This window comes from Fukomys damarensis, unplaced genomic scaffold, assembly GCF_012274545.1.
Source record: "Fukomys damarensis isolate Sample0158 unplaced genomic scaffold, DMR_v1.0_HiC HiC_scaffold_14, whole genome shotgun sequence".
Lineage (NCBI taxonomy): Eukaryota > Metazoa > Chordata > Mammalia > Rodentia > Bathyergidae > Fukomys > Fukomys damarensis.
Window position 1 is genome coordinate 47,059,229 of NW_022900926.1, and position 23,915 is coordinate 47,083,143.

The 23,915-nt window shown below is 33.6% G+C and overlaps 1 long non-coding RNA gene across 1 annotated transcript in view; it reads left to right on the forward strand.

Moving 5' to 3' along the window:
- LOC117285989 overlaps nucleotides 1-23,915 on the forward strand; it is a 131,099-nt gene that overhangs the window by 50,574 nt on the left and 56,610 nt on the right. Inside the window, exon 3 of the long non-coding RNA XR_004517099.1 lies at nucleotides 2,898-3,013. This is a non-coding gene — a long non-coding RNA (uncharacterized LOC117285989). The remainder of the gene's footprint in view (nucleotides 1-2,897; nucleotides 3,014-23,915) is intronic.

Sequence of the window (23,915 nt, forward strand, 5' to 3'; positions counted from 1 at the left end):
TTCCCTGTGGATAAAGGAGAATCTTAGATATTAATACGTTCTGCCTCAGATTGCAAAGTTCTTCTCTTGTATTCTTTATTACATTTCACTTTTATTTACACTTTACCCACAATCCTAAAAGTCTTTGTGCAAAATAAGAAATAATTGCTAGTTTCAATTAAAAATTTTAAGAGAAAACTTTTTATCTGTTTGCTTACGGTATTAATATTCTCATTAATTGTGAGAAGCTGAGTCTCTATTTTTGTTGAAATTATCATTTGATTGTGATTTATTTTATTTCGCAGCTTGGTAATCATTTCTGTTTTTTCAGATAGCTCCTCCATTTCCAGCCACAAAGCCTATATATTAAGTTTCCCCCCTTTATTTATGCTGAGGCACCCAGATTTATTTTTTCAATTCATGTAGCTTATATTATCCAAGCTTATCCATTACAATAGGGTCTATTTTGATGATGCTTTGAAAGTTAGTAATATACTACACTATTTCTGTTGAGAATTTCAGAAAAAAAAACATGAGAAAATGAAAAAATGGAAATAAAGTATTTGTAAATAGGGAAGGGAGGAGGGGGTGAAGGAAGGGCAGGGGCTAGGGAAAAAATGAGAACCGAGACCTGTCATGTAAAGTCATGTCATGTCATGTCATGTCAAGATCCCGACAATGAATGTAGCTGTACTGTATACCTAAAATGTACCAATAAACTCAATGAAAAAAAAAAGAAATGTATAAAATACACACATGTTTGAATAAGTGGTGTTTTAAAAATTTGTGGTTATGTGCTGTATTTAGAATATATTTTAAAAATTATCCTGTGGTAGAAAAAATTACAATACATGTTGGTTGAGACAAAGGGAGTATATCATATGGTGTTAGAGCACAACACTAACTATATTTCCTCAAAGGGTGATTCATTTTTTTCCTAGAGAAATTTATTTTACTTTTTGGCAGTCAAAATTTTCTTTTCATTTTCTTCCTATTTCATAATTATCAATTATGCATTTTGATTCTTATGTATGCTTTCAGTTTTTCACAGAAATATTCTGTATTTACACATATTTATTTCACTTAATATGGTCTCAATGTGCATCCATTTAGCTATAAATGTCTCTAGTTTCTCATTCTTTATGGCTGATAAGAACTTCACTTTATAAGAACACACCTTCTTTATCCAGTTTCCAGTTGATGTTCAACTGGGCTGTTTTCAAATTTTAGCTATTCCAAACTGTGCTACTATAAGCAATGGGTATGCATATATTGCTGTGGTATGGTTCTTTTCATTCTCTTGGGAAGATACCCAGAAGAGGAATTGCTGGGTCAAATGGAACTTCTAATCCCAGCTCTCTGAGGTATCTCCGTGCTGATTTCCACAGTGGTTGCACCAGTCTGCACTCCCACCAACAATGGAGAAGGGTTCCTTTCTCCCTACAATCCTGCTAGTATTTGCTATTGGTTGATTTCTTGATAGCAGCCTTTCTTTCTGGGGTGAGGTGGAATCTCAATGTTGTTTTCATCTCTCAAATGGCCAGGAGGGGAGGGGAAAGGAAACAAGGGAAAAGAAAAAATATGAGAAATGGAAACACAGTATTTGTGAATAGGGAAGAGTGGAGAGGGTCAAGGGACAGCAGGGGAATGGAGAAAAAATAAGAAACAAGATACATCATGTAAAGGTACAAGATCCTAATGGTGAAAGTAACTGTGTTTGTATACCTGAAATGTACCAAAAAACTTAATGGAAGATTATTTCTTTTCATGAGAACAATAAAACACATATGAGGAAAAAATCCTAAATTTTATTTGGAGATTGAACTTGGAAACTAAATCTGTATTTTACAGTTCTATCACAATTGAAAAAAATCTATGAGCATTTACATGTTCCTATCATTGAAGAGATATTTTTCTTCCAATTCAGAAAATAGGATAATATTTCACACATTTTCCCATAAAATGGAATAGTGTTATAAATAAAAGGAAGCCGAAAGTATTAACTATATAATATTCATTTTTACATTACTTATAGAATAACCGAAGAACATAATCTCACTGTTAATTCTGAAGCTGAATATTAAAATATATCTCTGTCAGCATACCTTCCAATAATATATCAATGCTTTTACTTTATTCTCCAGTTATTTTCTGGAGTTTGCTAAGAGCTGCTCCCTCTAAAACGTAGCTACCTGCAATGTCTAGCCTGTTCACTCTGGATCCCAGTGATTGGAGATTGCTGCCTCTAAATCAGTTTTTAAATCTTCTTGCTCTCATTCACAATGATGCCTATACTGAGAAAGGAGGACCTCCTATGTCACTGAAAAGCTGCAATTGTTTCATGCTCAGGTATTATAAAATCCCCAGAGTGCAGCTGTATCTGTTTCTGGTTGTTAGCTCTCTCTTAACATCATGGAGTCACTTATGGAAATATTCCTTTTAGCTGTTGTGCTTTTGTGTTTGTTCTTTGGGCCAGAAGAAGGCTCTGTCATCATAGGAGATGGTGGCTCCATATGAGTTACTGTCCCTGAAGACCTTCCAGTGGGACAAGATGTGGAGGTGGAAGACTGAGCCTTCTGATGCTAGGCTAATGTGTTTCTTTGACTTAGATTTTTTTTTTTGGCGGGGGTTACTGAGGATCGATCTCGGGTCCTTGCGCTTCAGAGGCAGGTAACAGCACCACTGAGCTAAATCCCTAGCCCTGTTTTAGTTTTTGACAAAAAAGGTATGTATACATAAATTTTTTTAAGTAGGAAAAATATTTATGTATTAAAAATATAAAGAAAATATTTTTAAACTGTTGTATATTAGGTTTGTGTGTTTAAACTAAATGTTATTATGGTACAGTCCAAAGGGTGGAAAATAATGACATAAAAGATAAAGAGGTATAGTAACCTTAGGTTCCATTTTTATTGCAGAGAAAGCACCATCTTATTAACTTACTGTAGTCTCTAGAAGTCTACAGTGATACCCTTGGATCTCACATGCACACGTTCCTTACGCAGTGACTCACCCAGAGCAACTTCTACTCAAGGTAAATGTTGTAAATAGGTGTATTATTTTTTTAAAAATTTGACACCATGTTCTAACTATGTCTTTATGTTTAGATATGTTTAAATGCACAGTGCCTATTATTGTGCTGCAGTTACCTACAATATTCAGTGCAGTGACCTGTTATAAAGGTTTTTCAGCCTAGAAGCAACAGGCTACACCATGTTGCCTAGGTGTGTGGTAGGCTATGGCATCGACATTTGTATACATTCAATCTAATGTTCAAACCATGATTAAGCTGCTACATTTCTTATAGTATATCATTATTTTTATTTTTAATTATTTATTTATTTATTTATTGGGTTCCAGGGATCAAACTCAGGACCTTGCACTTGTGAGGCAGGCAGTATATCCTTATTTTTAAATGACTCTTGGCTCTAGTGTATTTAGTCTGCTTTCATTTTATTTTGTTTTGTTTACTTTTATATATCATTTCTGTAAAATGTACTCATTTTCCATTGCAGCTAGTCCCATAACTTTTGGTGTCATATTTTATGTTGACTAAAAAATCAATAGAAATAATTCATTTGTGACAATTATTTTTTCAAAAGAAACAAAACATATCAGCATTCAACAATAATCATTTATTTTTTTCAGCTACATTTAATCACAGAGGTTTAGATGCTCCATACTAGGGTCAACTAGGTGGTTTTGCTTCACACAGTAATGGGAAAGAAACTGTTTCTTTTTACAAATTTGTTGTTGGATAAGAGAAATGATCTATTTTCTGTGTTAACCTCCCTGCACCACAGGATTCACCTATGTATTTATTTCTCTCATGTTAATGACAAAATTACAATAGGCAGGAAGAAATATGCTAGCAATCTACACTGTGTTGCTAAAGTATATCACACGGCCAAGTCAAGTAATATGAAAATAAACTTTTTCATTTAGATTTTCTCTTCTACAAAGCATCTATTCAAATCATTTTCTCTCCCCCTGCCCCCAGTACTGGGGATTGAACTCTGGTCCTTAAGCTTGCGAGGCAGGTGGTGGAAGCGAGCTACATCCCTAGCCCCTAAATCATTTTCAATCTCTTTATTAAAGTGTCTTTTTTCTGCTTAAATTTTAGTAATATTTTGTAGTGTTCAATTTTTCTCAACATCTCTTCTTATGCTTCTATGAATATTTACAGTGGTATCTCAGCTCATGAATTTAATTTTGGCCATGATTTTGGCCTCAAACAAAACTAGATGAGAACAAAGTCAAATGTCTCTGTGAGGTTAATATTGAATCTAACTGTTGAATTGTGACTAGAATCTTGGAAAGGATCAAATTTGTGAACCAAGGCATCACTACCAAGACAACTAGTTCATGTTTCCAACTTCTTAAAAAGTCAATTATTTTAAAGAATGTATTCCCCTCTTCCCTAAAATAGAAAACTCAGCATCGTGATAACAACTAGTTCATTTCCAACTTCTTAAAAAGTCAATTATTTTAAAGAATGTATTCCCCTCTTCCCTAAAATAGAAAACTCAGCATCGTGATTTTCATTAAGTTCATTATCTCTATATGACATTATTTTCTGCAATCATTCCCATCGCTACATTTCCATTGCTGTGAAACGAGGAACTCCAGTCAATCCAATGATGTGTGGGTTAGAGTGTGATTTTCATTAAGTTCATTATCTCTATATGACATTATTTTCTGCAATCATTCCCATCGCTACATTTCCATTGCTGTGAAACGAGGAACTCCAGTCAATCCAATGATGTGTGGGTTAGAGTAATTAAGCAAATGACATTCCATTAATCTATGGGATAATCAATTTACCGAAAGCCAATCCATTGGGATGATAAATGCATATCCAGTTTAATGTAAATACTGATAAAGATAAGACACTACCTCCCTTCTCCACAGCTGAAATGAGGTATGGAATCAACATGTTTCAAGATTAACTTGTTCCTCCAGTGAGTGAAGCCTTTTAATTTCAGATTCACTCTTCCTTTTTTGATAAATCTAGACAGACTTGGTGAGAAGACATAGTTCAAATTTTTGTCACATCTACTCAAAATATCATGGCTGATTTATACATGCACACATTGGAAAAAGTGTCAGTAAAGAAAAGTAAAATGACTGATAACCACAAGACATGTTTTTCAAATATTTTGTATATCTTGATCAGCTTTCGTAGGAGACATAGTATTTTCAAATTTTATACCTACTTGGACAGGTCCAAAGGCATAGCTCTCCTCATACAACCAAATCCCACCAATTTTTCTTTCTACCCTTTTGCATACCAATCTAATCATGCAGTAGCACTGGCTATTAATTGCTGCATAACTCTAAATCACACTCTTTTTCTGTTAAGAATGGGCAGTGACATGTATTTTCTGATTTAAATTTTCTTTCTGGAGAAATTGCTTTTCACTAGTAGTTTTCAGAGAAACCTTTGAGAAGCTTTGCAATCCAGCTTTATCAAATTCTGCCCAAACTCATCTGTACATAATATTTTCTATTCTTCTGTCATCCAGTCATAAAAACTTCGCATGAAGTTGTAATTATGGTTGAAGAAAGATCAGTAATACAACAGGATTAGACATCATATGAATACAAGTACCTGCTCAGACAACTCCTTTACATCTTCTGACCTAATAAAATAGGTTATTGTATATTTCATTTTCACTTAATTCTGTATTCACTTCTGTTAGAAGATCTATATATGTAGTCACTTTTTAAATTTTATTGTTTCCAGTCAATACCAGAGTTTAGTAGAAAAGAACTACTTTTTTTTTGAGATACCAATTTTATTTATTTATTTTAAAAAATTGAGTCTATTGGTACATTTCCAGCTAATGGTTTAGGGAAAAGAACTACTTTTTTAAAGAAAAATGTATTTTCTCCAAAACCTTTGGAATTTGCATTGATTCTACTAGACTAGCTAAAGCCTCTATTTGATCATATTTGCTTTCCACAGGTACTCTGATTGCTGTTAGTTCTACTAGGTTGCAAGGTTTATGAGAAAAAAAAATTAGCACCATAGCTTCTATAATCTTTCACAAAGCTATATCTTGCTACGGGTACCACTTAAAACTAGCAGACTTATGTGTAAGGTAAAGTTAAACACACTACATCCAAATGTAGTTCGTGTTGCTTGTAAGAAGGCTCATCATGTGTTGTGCTTTTCTATACCTAGTAGATATTATAAAAACTTCATTTTTCTTTTATAGTGACAACAAAGATCATTTAATCTATAGCAATTTTAATAATATATGCATGGATTAATTTTATGATTTTTGTCTTTTACTTTTTGGTATTAAGGACATTAGGCATCTGATGTTTCCTATTCACAATGATAAGTCTTATCAATGGATCACCACTATATTTTGGGGGATCATTAAATAATTGCAGTTCCTATGGACTCTATTATGACATACAGCTGTAGAAGTAACTTAGCTCTGAGAAAAGACAATTAAATATATTGATGTCATTTTCAGGTAAAAATAAAATTATTTCACATATGTGTTAGCAATGGAGGAATATTTATTTCCCATATCAATAGCTGTATACCACATGAAACTGACTGCGCTGACTTGCTCTGGTAGAAATACATACACGCGGCCACACAGTCATCTGGAATAAAGCTGCAATTGGAGTCACTCTGTGATTACATTTTCAATAACCCACAGTCATAGATTCACCAGATTTTTGCATTGGCCAAGCATTCAATATAAACAAGGGTGGGCTATGAATCATCCCCTCTGCCTCTTTTAAGTCAATGATGGTTAAAGTTATCCCTGTAATTCTCTTAGAGAGATGTGGTACTGCATTTAGCTTAGTACTCTTGTCAGGGAACAGTGAATTTAAGGATTTTTATTTGGTCTTTCCATCATATTATCCCTGAATCTATGAGTCAGAAAACCATTTTGAACATTTTTTTCTATTTACTGAGTCCAGCTATTTAAACTAAAAATAGGAATTCACATGTGAGCACATGGCAGGATATGTTCACTGATGAGCGGGACAAGCTCAGGCCAAACTTTCATTTTATTCCTAACTTAACTTCCACGATGGTAACATTATTCTAATCTCCCAGACTGAGAATAATTCAGAAGTAGTGTCTTGAAAGTTTGATTATTGATGTTTCACAAATTAGTCATCTTGGAAAAATTCTAACAGCGTATTATTAGTTTTTTTTGTTTGATGTAAAAAGTCTCCAAGAATTTATTGGACTAAAACAGCAACATGTTTAACATTTTACATTTTTCTAGGTTAGAAGTTTGATGCAGTCCTTATGAGGCTGAAGCCAAGGTATCAGTAAAGCTCTGTCCCTCACTTCAATGGAGAATACTGTGCTTTGTCCTGCGTTTTTCAGTTTTAAAGGCAGTCCCCCCCTTTTTGTTTCGGCTACTGTTTTCTTCTGCCATCTTTGAAGCCAGCAACCTTGTGTTTCTTTGAATTTTCCCTCCATTCACATTGCCCTTTGACCCTCACTCTCTGATTTCCTTCTTTCTTCCTTTTCCACCCTTAAGGCCTCTTGCATTATACTGGATTCGTCCTGAACATAAACAGATAAAAAGAATGAATGAATAAAAATAGACACAGAAACAGTTCCCCATTTTAAGTTCAGCTGGTTATTAACCTTAATTATATCTGCAATTTTAATTTCACTTTGCTATGTAAACCAGCATAGCCACAGGTTCCATGGATTGGGGAAAAAACAACTTTGGGAGTCACTATTTTGTCTACCACACTACTACGGGCTTATTGCATAGCATTTCTACAAACAACTTCTATTCTATAGACTCTGGTCACCACGCTGAGGGAAAATATAGGTAACATTTTCTGGCATACTTAAAAATCCTATTTTTACAGATTCATTTATGTCAAACTTCTTTAGTTTCCATTCTAAAATGTCTGTTGCAATATCGATGCTTGCCTTGCATTTTAAGTTTATTCACTGTCACCTGACCTTTCAATTCCAGAATTTCATCTCAAAGCAAATTCAATCTGTTATTCCTATCTCCCTAAATCTTCATTTTCCCCTAAAACTTATAGAACTAATGTCATGTAATTCAAGTTTTAATGAATGAATGGCAACACTGAAAATAAGATTCAGTCAACCAAACTATTAATCTGGTAGGGTCGCTTCTAACTGCTAACATGAACATATTAAATCAATAGTCTTGATTAAAAATGCCTATATCCAGTAATTCAGTTGCTGTTTCCAGTAGGATATTCTTAGGTAACTATCATACAAAATTCTTAGATTCCAACTGATATATATTAGCAAAGTATACAGTCCTTTAATTTGTAAGTTGTATATTTTTTTTCTAGAGAAGATTCTCTAATTCTTCTACCAGCCTATATTGATATCTGATGACTTAAGGGCTACAGAACAATGAAGAGTGCTGGAGTGGGTTGTGAGAAAAATTAGCTGTATCTTGCGGAGCAGCTGGATCAAGTGAAACTGTCATAAATAAGACTTTAAGAAAAGAGCAGTTAGCCCAGCAAGATTGGGCATGACCATGCTCCCAGCTACTCAAGGGGGCAAGGCGGGAAGATTATAAGGCAGAGCCCAACATGGGCAAATTTGTGAGATTCTGTGTCAAAATAGGAAGTAAAAAGAGATGGGAATGTACCTGAATGGAAGAGTGCCCTGAGTTCAACTCCCAGCACTGCCAAAGTGTGGGGGTGGGTAACAGCTAACCTATCAAAACTGGAAAGAGGTTACTTATTATTTATGCTGGGAGAGGGAAATCCGAGTACTTGGAAGTGCAAGTTCCATCAGAATTTACCTAACGTACGCAGTCTCAGCTGTTTCATTCATTCAAAATAATATTATAAATAAAAACAAAATGACTTGTGGACACATGTAGTCAAACTCAATTTTGATTGTGAAACATGTGTGTTCAGATTTTTAAATGTAATACTGAACCAAATACTGTCAGGGATACCCTGCTTAAAATGGTATAGAAATTTCTTCAGTAATTAAAAAAATGAGAGTACATGACTCAGACTATATGTGGCCAAAACAGTTCCTAAAATATTTATTATGTGGCCATTTATAGGAAAAGTTTGCAAAAATTGATGAATATGATTATGATCTTATGTACATTTTATTCTGACCATGGCTTTTGGGAAAAGAGCATTTATGTATTTGACTATTGCTAGTTTTAAAGATGCTCTGTTCTTAAAAGTCTTATTAAATTTGATTTAAGTAAAAAATACCTGTACGTGAAATTTATACAATTTGATGTGTTTTTATTTTTTTATTTTATTTTATTTTATTTTATTTTGGGGGGTGTACTGGGCATTGAACTTAGGTCCTTGCACTTGCAAGGCAGGCCACCAAACTGCTGAGCTAAAAATCCAGCTCTGATGTGTTTTTAGAAAAGAATATAATCATAAAACTATCAGCAATTTATGTCATAAGCATATAAATCATTTATAAAATTTCTACTAGTTTTTATTTCCCTACTCTTTTTGCACAGATAGTAAGTCACATAACAAAATTTCTACCCTCTGAGAAAATGTTTAAACATATGACATTATATTTTTAACTATAGATACCATGAAATAACAGATCTCTAGGTTGAAATCCAGTTTTTACAACACAATTTATTAAAGAGGCTATCTTGCCTCCAGTGGGGATTGTCAGCTCCTTTGTCAAAGATGAGGCAACTGAGTACATCTGGCGTTGTTTCTGTATCTTCCAATCTATTCCACTGGTCCTCAGATCTGTTTCTTTGCTAGTACCATACTGTTTTTATCACAGTGGCTTTGTAGTACAGTTTCAAATTGGGAATTGTTATACCCACTGCCATGTCTCTGTTGCCTAGGATGGCTTTTGCTACTCTAGGTCTCTTCTGGTTTCAAATGTATTTTTAGATTATTTTTTTCTAGTTCTGTGAAATATACTGTTGGGAATTTCTATCAGCATAACCATACTGTTTATCACAGTGGCTTTGTAGTACAGTTTCAAATTGGGAATTGTTATACCCACTGCCATGTCTCTGTTGCCTAGGATGGCTTTTGCTACTCTAGGTCTCTTCTGGTTTCAAATGTATTTTTAGATTATTTTTTTCTAGTTCTGTGAAATATACTGTTGGGAATTTCTATCAGCATTGCATTGAATCTATATAGCAGTTTTGGTAGTATGGCCCTTTTCACTATGTTGGTTCCTCCTACCCAGGAGCAGGGATATCTTTCCATTTTATTATATCATTTTCAATCTCTTTTCAGAGTGCTGTAGTTTTTAGTGTAGAGGTCTTCTTCTTCCTTCATTAGATTTATTCCTAGATACTTCATTTTTTTGCATGCTATTGTGAAAGGAATTATTTCCCTAATTTCTCTCTCAGTGAGTCTGTTATTTGTGTACAAGAAGGCTATTGATTTTTTGAGTGTTGACCTCGTATCCAGCTACTCTGCTAAATGTGTCAATTAAGTCTAGAAGTCTTTTGCTGGAGTTTTTTGATTCTTCAATGTAGAGTATCATATCATCAGCAAATAAGGATAGTTTAACTTCTTCCTTTCCTATCTTTATTGCTTTAATTTCTTTCTCTTGTCTAATTGCTGTGGCTGATGTTTCCAGAACTATATTGAAAAGGAGTGGTGATAATGCGCATCCTCATCTTTTTCGTTATTTTAACATGAAGATTTTCAATTTTTGGCCATTTAATATGATGTTGGCTATTGCTTTTTTTTAATAGATAGCCTTTCTTAAGTTGAGTTATAGACCATCTATTCCAATTTTTGAAGGGTTTTTATCATGAATAGGTGTTGAATTGTGTCAAATGCTTTTCTGCATCTATTGGGATGATAATACGATTTTTTGTCCTTACCTTTATTAATATAGTGGATTACATGTATTGATTTATGTATGTTAAACCATCCTTGCATCCCTAAAATAAACCCGACTTGCTCAGGGTGTATTTTCTTTTATTTTCCTCATTGAGTTTATTCGTACATTTTAGGTATAGAGTACAGTTACATTCATTATTGGGATTTTGTATCTTAACATGAGAAGTCTTGGTTCTCATTTTTCCCCTTGTCCCTAAGTTTCCCTGGTGTGAATAACTATAATAGTACATGAGATCCTAATGAGATAATTGACAATGTGAAATAGGAAGAAAAGGGCTAAAGATGTAGGGAAAGTGGGAAGAGTAGGGTAAAGGTAATAAGGGAAAAGAAAATAATAGGAAAAATGAAAAAATGGAAATAAAGTGTATGATCTTCCTGATGACCCTCTGTATTCTGTTTGCCAGTATCTTATTAAGGATTTTTGCATCTATGTTCATTCAGGAGATTGGCTGGTAGTTCTTTTTTTTTTTAGTTTGATCTTTTCTTGGTTTGGGAATCAAAGCAACACTTGCTTCCAGGAATAAATTTGGAAGTATTGCTTTCATTTCAATTTCATTGAAAAGTTTAAAGAGTAGTGGCAGTAGTTCTTCTCTAAATATCTTGTAAAATTCAGCAGTGAATCCATCAGGAGATGGGGCTTTTCTTCATTGACAAACTTTTAATTATATTTTCAACCCGCCAAAGATTAAAACTAGACCCTTAGCTTTCACCATGCACTAAATTAAAATCCAAGTGGATTAAAGATCTAAATATTAAAAAAGAGACACTAAATTTTCTGGAAGAGAAGTTAGGCCGATTTCTTGAAGACATTGGCATAGGAAAAGACTTTATGAACAAATCCTCAGTAGCACAGAAACTAGCACAAAGAATCCACAACTGGGATCTGATATTATTAAAAAGCTTCTGTACTACAAAAGAAACAATCAACAGAACTAAGAGAGAACCTACAGTGTGGGAAAAACATTTTGCCAGCTGCTCCTCAGACAAAGGATTATTATCTAGAATATATAAAGAACTAAAAAGAAATCAGGCCCCCCAAATATAAAGATCCAGTTAAAACATGGGCATCTGAAATGAACAGACATTTCTCAGACAAAGAAGTAAAAGCAGCAAATAAATATAAGCAAAAATGTTCCTCATCACTGGTCATTCAAGAGATGCAGATGAAAACAAAACTAAGATTTCACCTCACCCCACAAAGAATGGCTGCTATCACGAAATCACACAATAACAAATGTTGACGGGGTTGTGGGGAGAAAGGAACCCTTCTCCATTGTTGGTGCGAGTGCAGACTGGTGCAACCACTATGGAAATCAATATGGAGATACCTCAAAGAGCTTGGACTGGAGGCTCCGTTTGACCCAGCCATCCCTCTGCTGGGTATCTTTCCAAAAGAATTAAAAGAATTATACCACAGTGATATATGTACACCATGTTTATTGCAGCAGTTTGTTGCATCTAAAACTTGGAAACAGACCATTTGCCCATCAGTTGGAGACTGGATAAAGAAGATGTGGTTTTTCTATAAAAATGAATACTACTGAGCCATAAAGAATGAGAAATTGGAATCATTCATAGGAAAATGGGTGCATATTAAGGATATATTCCTAAATGAAATAAATAAGTCACACATATATAAATACCGAATAGTTTCTCTGGTATGAAAAACTATAATGGTACATAAGATCCTAATGTATAATTGACAATGTGTAATAGGAAGAAAAGGGCTAAAGGTGTAGGGGAAGTTGAAAGGGTAGGGGAAAGGAAATAAGGGAAAAGAAAAAAAATGAGAAAATGAAAAAATGGAAATGAAGTATTTATAAATAGGGAAGGGAGGAGGGGGTGAAGGGAGGGCAGAGGTAAGGGGAAAAAATGAGAACAAAGATCTGTCATGTGAACCTACAAAATCCCAATGATGAATGTAACAGTAGTGTACACCTAAAATGTACCAATAAACTCAATAAGAAAAAAAAATAAGAAAGTAAAGGTACTCTTTATAAGTAGTGATAGGGAAACAGATGCCTGCTTTGCATTTCCTGGGTATCAGTTACTTTACACATAGTAGTTCTTTGAATCTTCACATAGCTCTATGAAATATACTTTATTGCATTACCTTTACATAAAAGAAAACAGAAGTTCCCAAAGATTGTACAATTTACCACAAATTTTACAACCTGTTAATAGTTTGTGTCCAAATCCAGCTGATTTCCAAGGGCAGGCTCTTTTTTTTTTTTTTTTTCTGGGAACAAAAGTGAATGTGTTATGTCCTTTCTAAGGTCTATTTTTATAGATATCACTTCCATAGTTCCTGAGTTCCTAGTTTGCTGAATCATGCAGTAGTGTTACTGAGGAACAATCAGTGTGCTTGCTCATTTTATTGTTATTATTATTATTATTATTATTATTATTATACATTTTATTGTTATTATTATTATTATTATTATTATTATTATTATTATTTGGGACAGTTGTGACCTATCTGTGGATGGTAATCATAGACTTGTAGAAATTACAAGTATCCTTAGATTTAGAGAAGTACTGACAAGTAGTAGATGCAACCAAGTCGTGTGACATTTTCTCCTGCCTGACTAGATAGGGACTTAGAATTTATAAATACGTGATTCTTCAGGAGACCAATTCAAACAAATCACATCTGATAAGGTTTAGCTATAGTATTTCCATGTGTGCGGAACACAGGAGCAATTATGTCCAAAGGAAAACTACTGGAGTGGTAGCTCCATTTCTTTTCTGTTAATCAATGAAGCCCCTTCACTGTACTACTTTAAAAAGAATTAGAAAATAATAAAGCACTGAAGGTTTGTCAGGGTAGTATTCACTTTTCCTGGAGGTCATTTTGCAGCCATATTCATAAACATTCATACTTAATTTGTACATACCATTTGGAAAGATAATTATTCAATTTTATACTATTTTAGATTATTTGGTAGAATTTTCAATTTTACAGTGCTGTCCTATTATACTTAATAATTTAATTGAATTAATTAACCATTCACAAATTGAAGCTATTAACAATTTTAATATATATATTAATTGTTAAGACTTTGGTGACTCTTAAACCTGAACTAAATGTTTTACATGATGAAATGAACATGAGTCTTTAGGAGGCTAAGATTGGGATGTAATGGCTTGGGTCTACAATGTCCCCCAGATAGTTCATGTGTTCAGAAGTGGAGCATTTGAGGGATGGTTGGACCATGAGGGAACCCTAAACTCACAGCTAAATATTCTGCTCAGAGTTTGGGCCGGGTCAGAAGAGGTGGGTAACAGAGGGCATGACCTCCCTCATTGCATGCTTTATTAGTTCTCTACATCCTGGCTTCCTTGGGATGATCAGCTGTTCTCTTCTCAGGCCCTTCCACCATCCTATTTGTCCCTTGGAACCTGATAACCATGGACTAAAACTTCTGAAACTGTAAAGCAAAATAAACCTGTCTTTTGAAGTTGTGAGTGTTGGGTATTATGTCTTAGTGAGGAGGAAAGTGACTAAAATATTTGAAGTTAAGATAGATAGCTCACGCTAAGATCCCAAATGAAAATTACTGTGTGCTTGACTTAATAGTTTTAGTGAAAAGGGAAATGAATAGTTCGCTATGAAACAAAATTACAGGCAATTTAAATGTGAACAATGTTTAAAGGCATAGTTTAGAGTCATGAAGGTAAGTTCAGAATAATGTCTTAAACAATGGGCATTATTTCAAAGTAGATACTAAGAAAAGTTAATTGAGAAAATCTTATTAGGCAGACACTATTCTAGTATAGAGCAGTCCTATACTGTACCTAACATTTATTCATTCCAAACTATTAGGACAATCGGAAAGCAATGTCTGGTAGTCACACCCCAAATCATGGTAAGCACTGTGATTTTGAAGCTGCACCCAGATGAATGAGACTTTACCTTACTTTTCTTTGAAGTGTTGTATAAACAATTTATATTTATTTTATTTAGAAAAATACTCAAAATGTTCATCTGCTTGTTTCAATATAGGTGGCCTTCACAGAAATCTTCAAATTGGTTCATTATTCTTCCACATCATAAACATGTAAAATGACATAAATGCCCATATATAAATAGTTTTAAAATTTATTATAACAAAATTTTAATTTTTGAATACATAATCAGATTTACTAGAAACTGTTCATTTTTAATTCATTGTTCATGTTGTGTTAAATGATGTATTGCTTCTTTAGTGTTTTTTCTTTCTTCCCTGGAAATTTCTATCAAAATTAGAAAAGCTCTGATGTTAATCATATCTAATAGATATAGAACACTGTATAATTGCATATAAGAAAATACCATACATCTAGCCCCACCTTAGTTTACAATGACAAAACACTAATATTGTTAAAAATTTGCAACACAAAAACATCAGAAAATGCCACTGACAAGGGCTGAATTGCTCTCTTGATCTAAAAGTCAAAACTCTGAATAGGAGAAAATGAAAAATGGAAATAAAATGTCTGTAAATGGGGAGGGGAGGAGGGAGGAGAGGAGGGAGGAAAGGGAGGGCAGGGACAAGGGGAAAAAAATGAGAACCAAGACCTGTCATGTAAAGGTACAAGATCCCAATAATGAATGTAACTGTACTGTATACCTAAAGTGTACCAATAAAATCAATGAGGAGAACCAAGACGTCATGTAAAGGTACAAGATCCCAATAATGAATGTAACTGTACTGTATACCTAAAGTGTACCAATAAAATCAATGAGGAAAAATAAATAAAAGTCAAAACTCTGTATCAGGTAACAGAGAACCTGACTTGAGTCCCCATATCTGAGAAGCATACATTTTTTAGATCCAGTCATCCTTTATTGAAGGGGAAAGTGAGTTCCTTTGAGGATTGCTGCCATTAAATACACTAAGTAGTCCACACCTTCTCTAACAGGACCTGCTATGATTTACTGCAGAGACTATAGACTGAGGAAAAGAAAGTACTCAGGTCTTTGGGTATTTCCATTCTCTAGTTTTGAATTGACACACCAATCAAACAGGGGCCCAGATGTACTATCCTTTCTAGAAGGAATCAATATGACACTCTCCAAAATGTGTGTGTTTGATAACTTAGATATGGCCTTTTCACTTAATTTGCAGTGATCACCAAAGCATTTTACTTTATATTTTGTAAAGTCAGTAGTATACCTTCATATGCTGATACAGAGACACATCAATTTTCTTGGTCTTTGCAATAACACAGCTCATAGAGGTCTTATTCCTGTTTCAGGAAAAAAAATAGGTCTTATACAATTTTAAACTTTTCTAAACTAAGAATTATTTTCAACTGAAAATCATTTTTCATATTTAAAAAAGTAGATAACTATGCAGTATTATTGAATTTTATTGCAGGGAATTAAACAGTGTTATTAAAAAGAAATGTCTCAACATGGTATAGCTTTAAAATTTCTATTTAAATTATTCATTGCTATATTAAAATTTGGAGAGGGAAATAACCATCCATGGAGTCACAATTAGAGATCCTTCACTCACTTTCAAGTTTGTAGTGAGTGGAGAGGGGACAGTGAGTATTAAATGCTAACAATAAGAACTCATCACCTGTTGCTGTGAAGTAAATTTTAGGATCCACAGTCAGATGGCTAGCATCATAACAGCTAGGACTGTTATACTAAATTGTGTAAAGTTCTTTATCAGGATGCAGGGTACATTATTGGTAAGTTAAACTATTTGAATACAGCATAGACATTTTAAATACTGTATAGAAACCATAAAATGAGGAAAATCTTCTGGCACAAGTGAGAATTTTGACACAGTAATAAGAACTTGCATCTAGATTTAATGTAAATCAATTAAACCATTTTATTAAACTCAATAGGTATGAAACTGTTTCCTTTTCTAGTGTCAATTCCTGAGTTTATGAAAGAAGATAAAGAAAAATAGAGAATATTAATAAAAATAGAACCACTATCACCTGGCTTTTTATCTCTCTATGCTATATGATGTAATTTCCTGTTAACTGTTTGTCTAGGCTTACTGCAATTAAAATTAGAAATATTTCAGTTTTGTCAAATAAAATTAATGAAGTCAACTTGCCAATACTAATATATTAAAATAGAATAGTTTCTGCCCTTTTCATGACACACATAAGGGGAAGATAAAGAAAATAAAAGTGTAGTTGAAGTCAACAGAGCATCTTCCTTTCTTATCTTTGAAGTCATTGAATTTTGTGGAGCCTAATTATTATGTCTTTAAATTGAGTAATAAATATTTCTCTTACTGTGTACTAGTGATTGTGCTTAAATTTGTTAGTTATATATTTAAGTTTTATTAAAAATTATATAGGTAGCATCATGCCAATTTTGGAGAATAAGAATAGGTAAATCTACCAATAACAAATGCAGTATAAGCACAATTAAAATACAAGTGAAGGAGTATCTAACTCAGAGGGAAAGCTGCGAGCCCTACTCTAACTTCTTCGTGAGTTACCTCAAATCCCTCTCAGCTCTTCACAGTTTTAGAATTTATATGAAAAAGGAAACAGTAAGTAGAGATGAACTTTGTTTTCCCATTTGCAGTTAACAAATTGTCACCATATTTAAATTCTATTTGAAGATCCTCCTCCTCTTTTGCTGTCAGACGCAATATTAAAACTGGTTTTAATATTTGTGCATGTGTTTTAGCTTCATTTTCTGGCTCTCTCCTGAAATCTGTAGCAATACAATAGTGCCACAGATCAGTTGACAGCTTAATGTAGAAATTTCATGTTTGGCAGGCTTTAATCTAAAAAAAGCTGGAGGACATCATTTGTCATCTACCGTGTGACGTCCTTACAGCTTGTCTTCCCCCACATCCGGAAGTGATAGATTTTGACCTTTCACCCTTTTTTGCTTTCAGGTGTACAATTTCAGTGATATGCAGACTCCATTTCCCCTGGGATTATTGCTAATTTTAAAACTGTAATAACATTTTAAAATTTACTTTTTTGTCTCTTACTCGTTATTTTTAAATATTTGCTTTTACCCTGCATACACATCTCTAAGGACTTGGCACACAAACATCTGATTCATGTATTTGAATTACTTTTAAGTAAAATTGAGCAACAAAGGGGAATCACATTTATCTATCATGTTAAGAAGGAAAGCCATTATGTAGAATATATTAACCAGTTTTGAAATTTAAGGTATATTTCTCTGAATATCAAATATCAAGACAAATAAAACAGTGAACCTTAGGGTAGAAATCTGGAGATATGGCAATTCTAGTTCTAATTTTTTAAGGAACTCCATGCTGTTTTGGTTAATGATTATATTAATTTGCATCCCCACCAATATTGCACAATATGTTTCCTATCCCCTATATACTTACCTATTAGCTCTAGTTTTTGATAATAGTCATTCACATTGGGGTGAGGTAGCACCTCATTATAGCTTTTAACTCCATTTCATTAACACTTAGTGACTGAGCATTTTCAAATATAACTGTTAGTCACTGGTGTTTCTTCTTTTGAGAAATGTCTATTAAGTTCTACTGCCTATCTTTCTGTCAGATTGCATAACTTTTTGCTACTGAATTTTTGGATTTCCTTATATATTCTGGATATTAGTCCCTTGTTTGATGTATAGTTTGCAAATATTTTTCCAGTTTTATGGGTTTTATGTTCAATCTGCTGATTCCTTTTTGTGCAAAAAGCTTTCTAATTTTATATAACCTTGCTTGTCTACCTTTGCTCTTGCTTTTTGTATTTTGGAGGCTTTCTCCAAAAATATTTTTGTCCATCCCAATGTCCTGAGGCATTTCACACATGTTTTCTTTCATTGACTTTTTTCCATCCTTCCATTTTCAATCTATGCCTATTCTTAGAAGTGAAGTACGAGTCTTATATGTAACATAATTGGGTGTAACTTTTAAAAATATATTTACTTTATACCTGTACTTACAGAATTCAATCCATTTACACTTGGAGTAAACTTGATAGCTAAGGTCTTACTACAGCCATTTTACAACTTGATTTTTTTTTGTTTTATTGTAATTTCTTTATTTTTACTCAGTTTTTACAGTGTTCTTTTGTGATTGATTTATTCTATTGTTATGTTTTGCTCCCCTGGTTATTATTTTTTGTTTATTATAGATTTCTTTTGTGATTATTAGGAAACATACAAAAACATTTTCATTAAAATCTATTTAAACTGCTACCAATTTAACACTATCGTAAAGATTAACAACCAAAAAAGACCAATGAAAGCTCTATACATTCACTACTTTCCTCTTTACATTTTAATTTTTGACATCACAATTTAAATCTCAGTATATTGCCTGTATCTTAACATATTAATGCAGTAATTATTTTGAATTTTTATGATTTTCATTCTTCCTACTAAAGACATGAATGGTTTTCACATTATACTTAAAAATTAGAGCATTCTGAATTTTCAGAATTTCAGAATTTTCAGAAAAGTTGACTTTTTCCTGGTGAGTCTCATGTGTTCTGATGCTTTCTTATCTATGAATATCTTTTCTTATTTAATTTGAAGTGCCTTTAGCATTTCTTGGAGAATATGTCTGGTTGAAGTACATTCTCTCTGCTTTTCTTATTTTTTTTTGCAGGGGGATTGATAATATCTTTATCTCTCCATCATTCTTTTATATAATTGCTGCTAGTTTAATTATTAAGTATTAATAACAAGACAACATAAAAAGTTGTTGGCAATGTAGATTTTTAAGAATAGTGATTTAAACACTTCTTTTCTTTTCATTCGTAAATTTTATTGGCACATTTTAGGCATATGGAGTGCTATGCAGCCATAAAGAAAGAGGAACTAGAGACATTTATAGCTAAATGGATGCACACTGATGCCATACTATTAGGTGAAATAAATGGGACATGCATGTGCCTATATAGAATAGTTTCTCTGGTGTGAGAAACTGAAAGTGTAAACAAAGATCAAAATGTATAATCGATAATGTGAAATACAAAGAAAAGGTCCAAAGGAGAAGGGGAAATGAGAAGCAAAGGGGGAAAAAAGAAGGGAAAGGAAAAAATATGAGAAAAGAAAAAAATGGAAACTAAGTTTTTGTAAATAGGGAGAGGTGGAGGGGTGGAAGGGAGGACAGAGGAGCGGGGGAAAAAATAACAACCATGTGAAAGTACAAGTTCCCAATGAATATCTCCCTCATTTTTAAATCCTAGTTTGCAGTTTGTTGAGTATAGTATTATTGTTTTGTTTTGTTTTTCCTTCAGTGCTGTGCAAATCTCCTGTCACTCTCTTTTGCCCATTAAGGCTTCTGTTAAGTCTGCTGCAATGAGAATTTAGACACCCTTGTATATTTGCTTCTTTTCTTTAGTTACCTTGAAATATTTCTACTTTTTTTTTTTGTTTCGCAAACTTCATTATAATAAACTGGATTATGTGTGTGAGTGGATTTGATGGATTTCAATGTAACTAATGACCTTGCTCTTTCCCTACCTGGGTATTTGTGTCCTTATACAAATAGATTATAGATTTTAGATGTATAGATTTTGGAAGTTTTCTGTTGTGATCTCTTTAAATAAACTTTGTACCCCTTTGGCATTCTTAAGTCAACCTTCAACCCCAACAACTGAAATATTTGCTTTTTCACTACTGTCCAAAAGTTCTTCTAAACTCTTTATTTTCCTCAGTCATTTTCTTTCTCCACATCTGTACTTGGAAGCAGGCCGTGTATGTGCACTGTGTTCCTTCTATTTGATATATTCTTCTCATGCTACTTTCTCTCATGTTTTGTAATTCCCCCTTTCAAGTAAGCTATTTTTAGCACCAGAATTTGTGTCTGTTTTTTAATTGCTTTCATCTCTCTTAGAGTACTGAATTTTATTTGTGTTTTCTTAAAACTTGGTAACTTTTCTTAAAATTTTCCATCTGAAAGTTTTCTTATACTGATTACAATGTGATTGGTTCCCTGCACCTTATTTTGGTTATTAGGTGAGGTTCTGTTTTCTGAGTTATCTCAATGCCTGGTGTGCCATGAATTCTGGGTATTGAAGAATATAAGATATTTATTGATCACACATTTCTTGTGCCCATTTCTCCAGAAATCCTAAGCAGTCTATTTGCTCTAAGCCTATTGTGTCTTCTGCTATTTCAGGGGTAGATGATGCTCTAAGTCCAAGTTTGTCATAAGGATACTATAAATGTGTTGGCACTGTTTTAGCAATAGAGGATGATCCAACACTAGGTTTGTCCTAATTCTGGTGTGTGGTACAGAGCTAACCAGAAAAATATCTAAAAAGTATAACCCATCCCTTAAAGCCTCTTTCCAGGCCTATATATACCCAGATGCCCTCAAAACAGTCAAAAGCATTTAATTAGATCTGTGGGAACCTGCCCTGCTCTGAACAGCTTGCTCAGACCAGGATAGCATTAGGGTAGCATCATGGCCCACAGTGCTATTCCCTGCTGAATTCTGAGACTGACTCATGAACCAAAGCTGTTGTCACCAGCCACATGTGATGCTGGCTTGGAAAAACTCTGATAGTCTGGGGCCACATCTGTATACATAGCCCTAAGTTTATTTAAAATGACTCATCCACAGATAATGGCCTGGGAAATGAGGATATTAGGATCAGTCCAGTGTTAGATTTTACTGGCTTGGCATTGAATTACAAGGCAAAATCTTGTGGTAACTACCCTGTCCCACCCTCAAGAAATGGAATCTTGCCCATGTTATTTTGCCTAAATTTGGAATAATGTTGATAAAGGTAATCCATTGGGCACTGAGGATGAGGCTGAGCTGGATCATGCCTCTATGGATCATAGCAAGTATTTAAACGATCTCTGGACTGTATCCAGACCTATGCCAGAGCTAGAAGACATGCATACTAAAAACTGAGTCTGTTCCATCAAGAAATGGCTTGGTTGCAGGGATAGCAACCTACTAACACTAGAGGGTATATGTAGTCTAGAGGGTACATCTACTAACACTCACTCGCTGAATTTGTACCGTCCAAGGTTGGGGTAATGGTGTTGGAGATGGAGCTTTAATTGCCAAGGCTGCTGATAAGCTGGTTCACACCTGAGTCCCGCATTTTTCAGGCATCTGTGAAGTCTTGAGTTGGGTGTGTGTCTGGGACATTCTCATAGTGATAAAGATGGAAGCAAAAACTTAAACCAGTCTGACTGGTGTGCACGTTGTTTCCTGAACTTGGGGAAGGTCTACCATCTCTGGCCTAGATATAAGCCTTTTATTTTTGCCCAGTACCTGGTATCGCAATAGTAGGCCCAGCTCTGAGCTCCAAGGCCAAGTCCTTGAAGTTTTCATGACTTCCTCAGCAGCCAGTTGAAGTCCTACTGCCTACTCTATAACTCAGGAGAAGAATGGTAGAGGCATTCTGGCACCTGGGTAATTCAGTTCTGACAACTCAATTGAGGCAGGTATGTTTCTGGCTTTGCTTGGATATGATTTCTCTCCATGGTGGACCTCATACTGGATTTTAAATTTAAGAACAGAACATAATTCTATCTCTCTTCTTCAAGTGGGATCATTTCTTTCAAGGCTATGTGGAGTTGGGAGAAGGTTGGCACTGGAAACCCTTTCCTTCCCACTTGATTCATTGGTCTTTTCTATTATACTAAAAATTGACATTGATTTCTTACCTTCTAAGCTCTAGTGAATATACTCTGCTCCATGAATAGCTGTTTAAGCTTGTGTGTCAGTGGGGAGACAATCACTAGAAGATCTTACTCAATCCTTATCTTCGTATTTGTTTTATATGAGAAAAAGGTACAAAAATTTTTAGGAATAAAGACAATATGTATGACATATTTAATATCATAAACATCTTCACTTTCTTTTTGTTAGTTTTCATTTAAAGACATGTATAACTCATAACTGCTTATGGAAAGAATATATATGTAAATGTCACTGAGTTATGATTATTGTGCTACTTTAAAGTTTTAAATATATAAAGTATTAATAATCTATTTTTGAACTTTTAAATATAAATGCTGGAGAAAATATTAGTTTACAAATTGCTTTTCTATTTCCAGATTATGGTAACTGGCTAGGTATAATTCATTATTTAAACTGGAAAATATTTCAGAATCAATAGAGGTACTTAACCTAGGGTTGACAGTGCAATAGGTACACATTGGGAAATACCCAGACCAAGTGAGACATGAAGCAACTCTAGATGTGAGACATAAAGTACTAATAAACGCTAAAGATGAAGTCTAAAATGTTTTGACTACTACATCTGTATAACTACCTCAACACTACTCTTCTTTTACTTGGTCAACATTGAATACTTTTTTTTTTTTCTCATGGCTGCACACTGATTTTCAGTAATGTTCCTAAACTTGAATACATACACAATAGATAGACAGTTCAATTAATACCTATGGGGGGCTCTGATGGTAATTCTAAGCCTGTGAAGAAAAAGATTGTAGTTAAGAAACCTGTATATTTGTGCTAGACTTGTTTCAGGTCTTTTAGATTGGGAGCACTATTGGTTCATCTATAAGTTATATTTTCAAAATAATATGCAGTAAGGCAATTTTACATTATCACTTAATTTCCAAGCTCTAAGAAAGATAATGCATAAATTATTTAAAACCATTTGTAAGTAATCCAACAACAATGCTAAGAAATATATAATAGAAATTTTCCTGATGGAAAAGTGAGGGAAATTTATAAATATAAATTTACAAAAATTATTACTTGCTAAATTCATTCTACTAATTGTATATATTTTACTATCACAGTAATTTTACAAGGTAATATTGTTATATCTGTTAGCTAATGCTGAAAATTGTGAATGAAAATTATGAAAAATTTCCAATGTCACATAGAAAATAAGTGCAGAACTTAAATCTAAGAAGACTGATACATATATACATGCATGATGATATTTATACTGTGGAATGCTATAGTTTTAAATACAGTGCTGGGTAAGGCAATGCTGTTTTAGGAGAAAAAATGTTCCAATGCATTGGACATCATATTTTATTATAAAAATTTTAATAGCTACTAAATACAAATATAATAAATTATTTTTATTTTGTAACTTTAGATTTACAAGAAAATCATGGAGCTATTACAGATTTTCTTTTTTTTTTTTTTTTTTTTTTTGAGTTT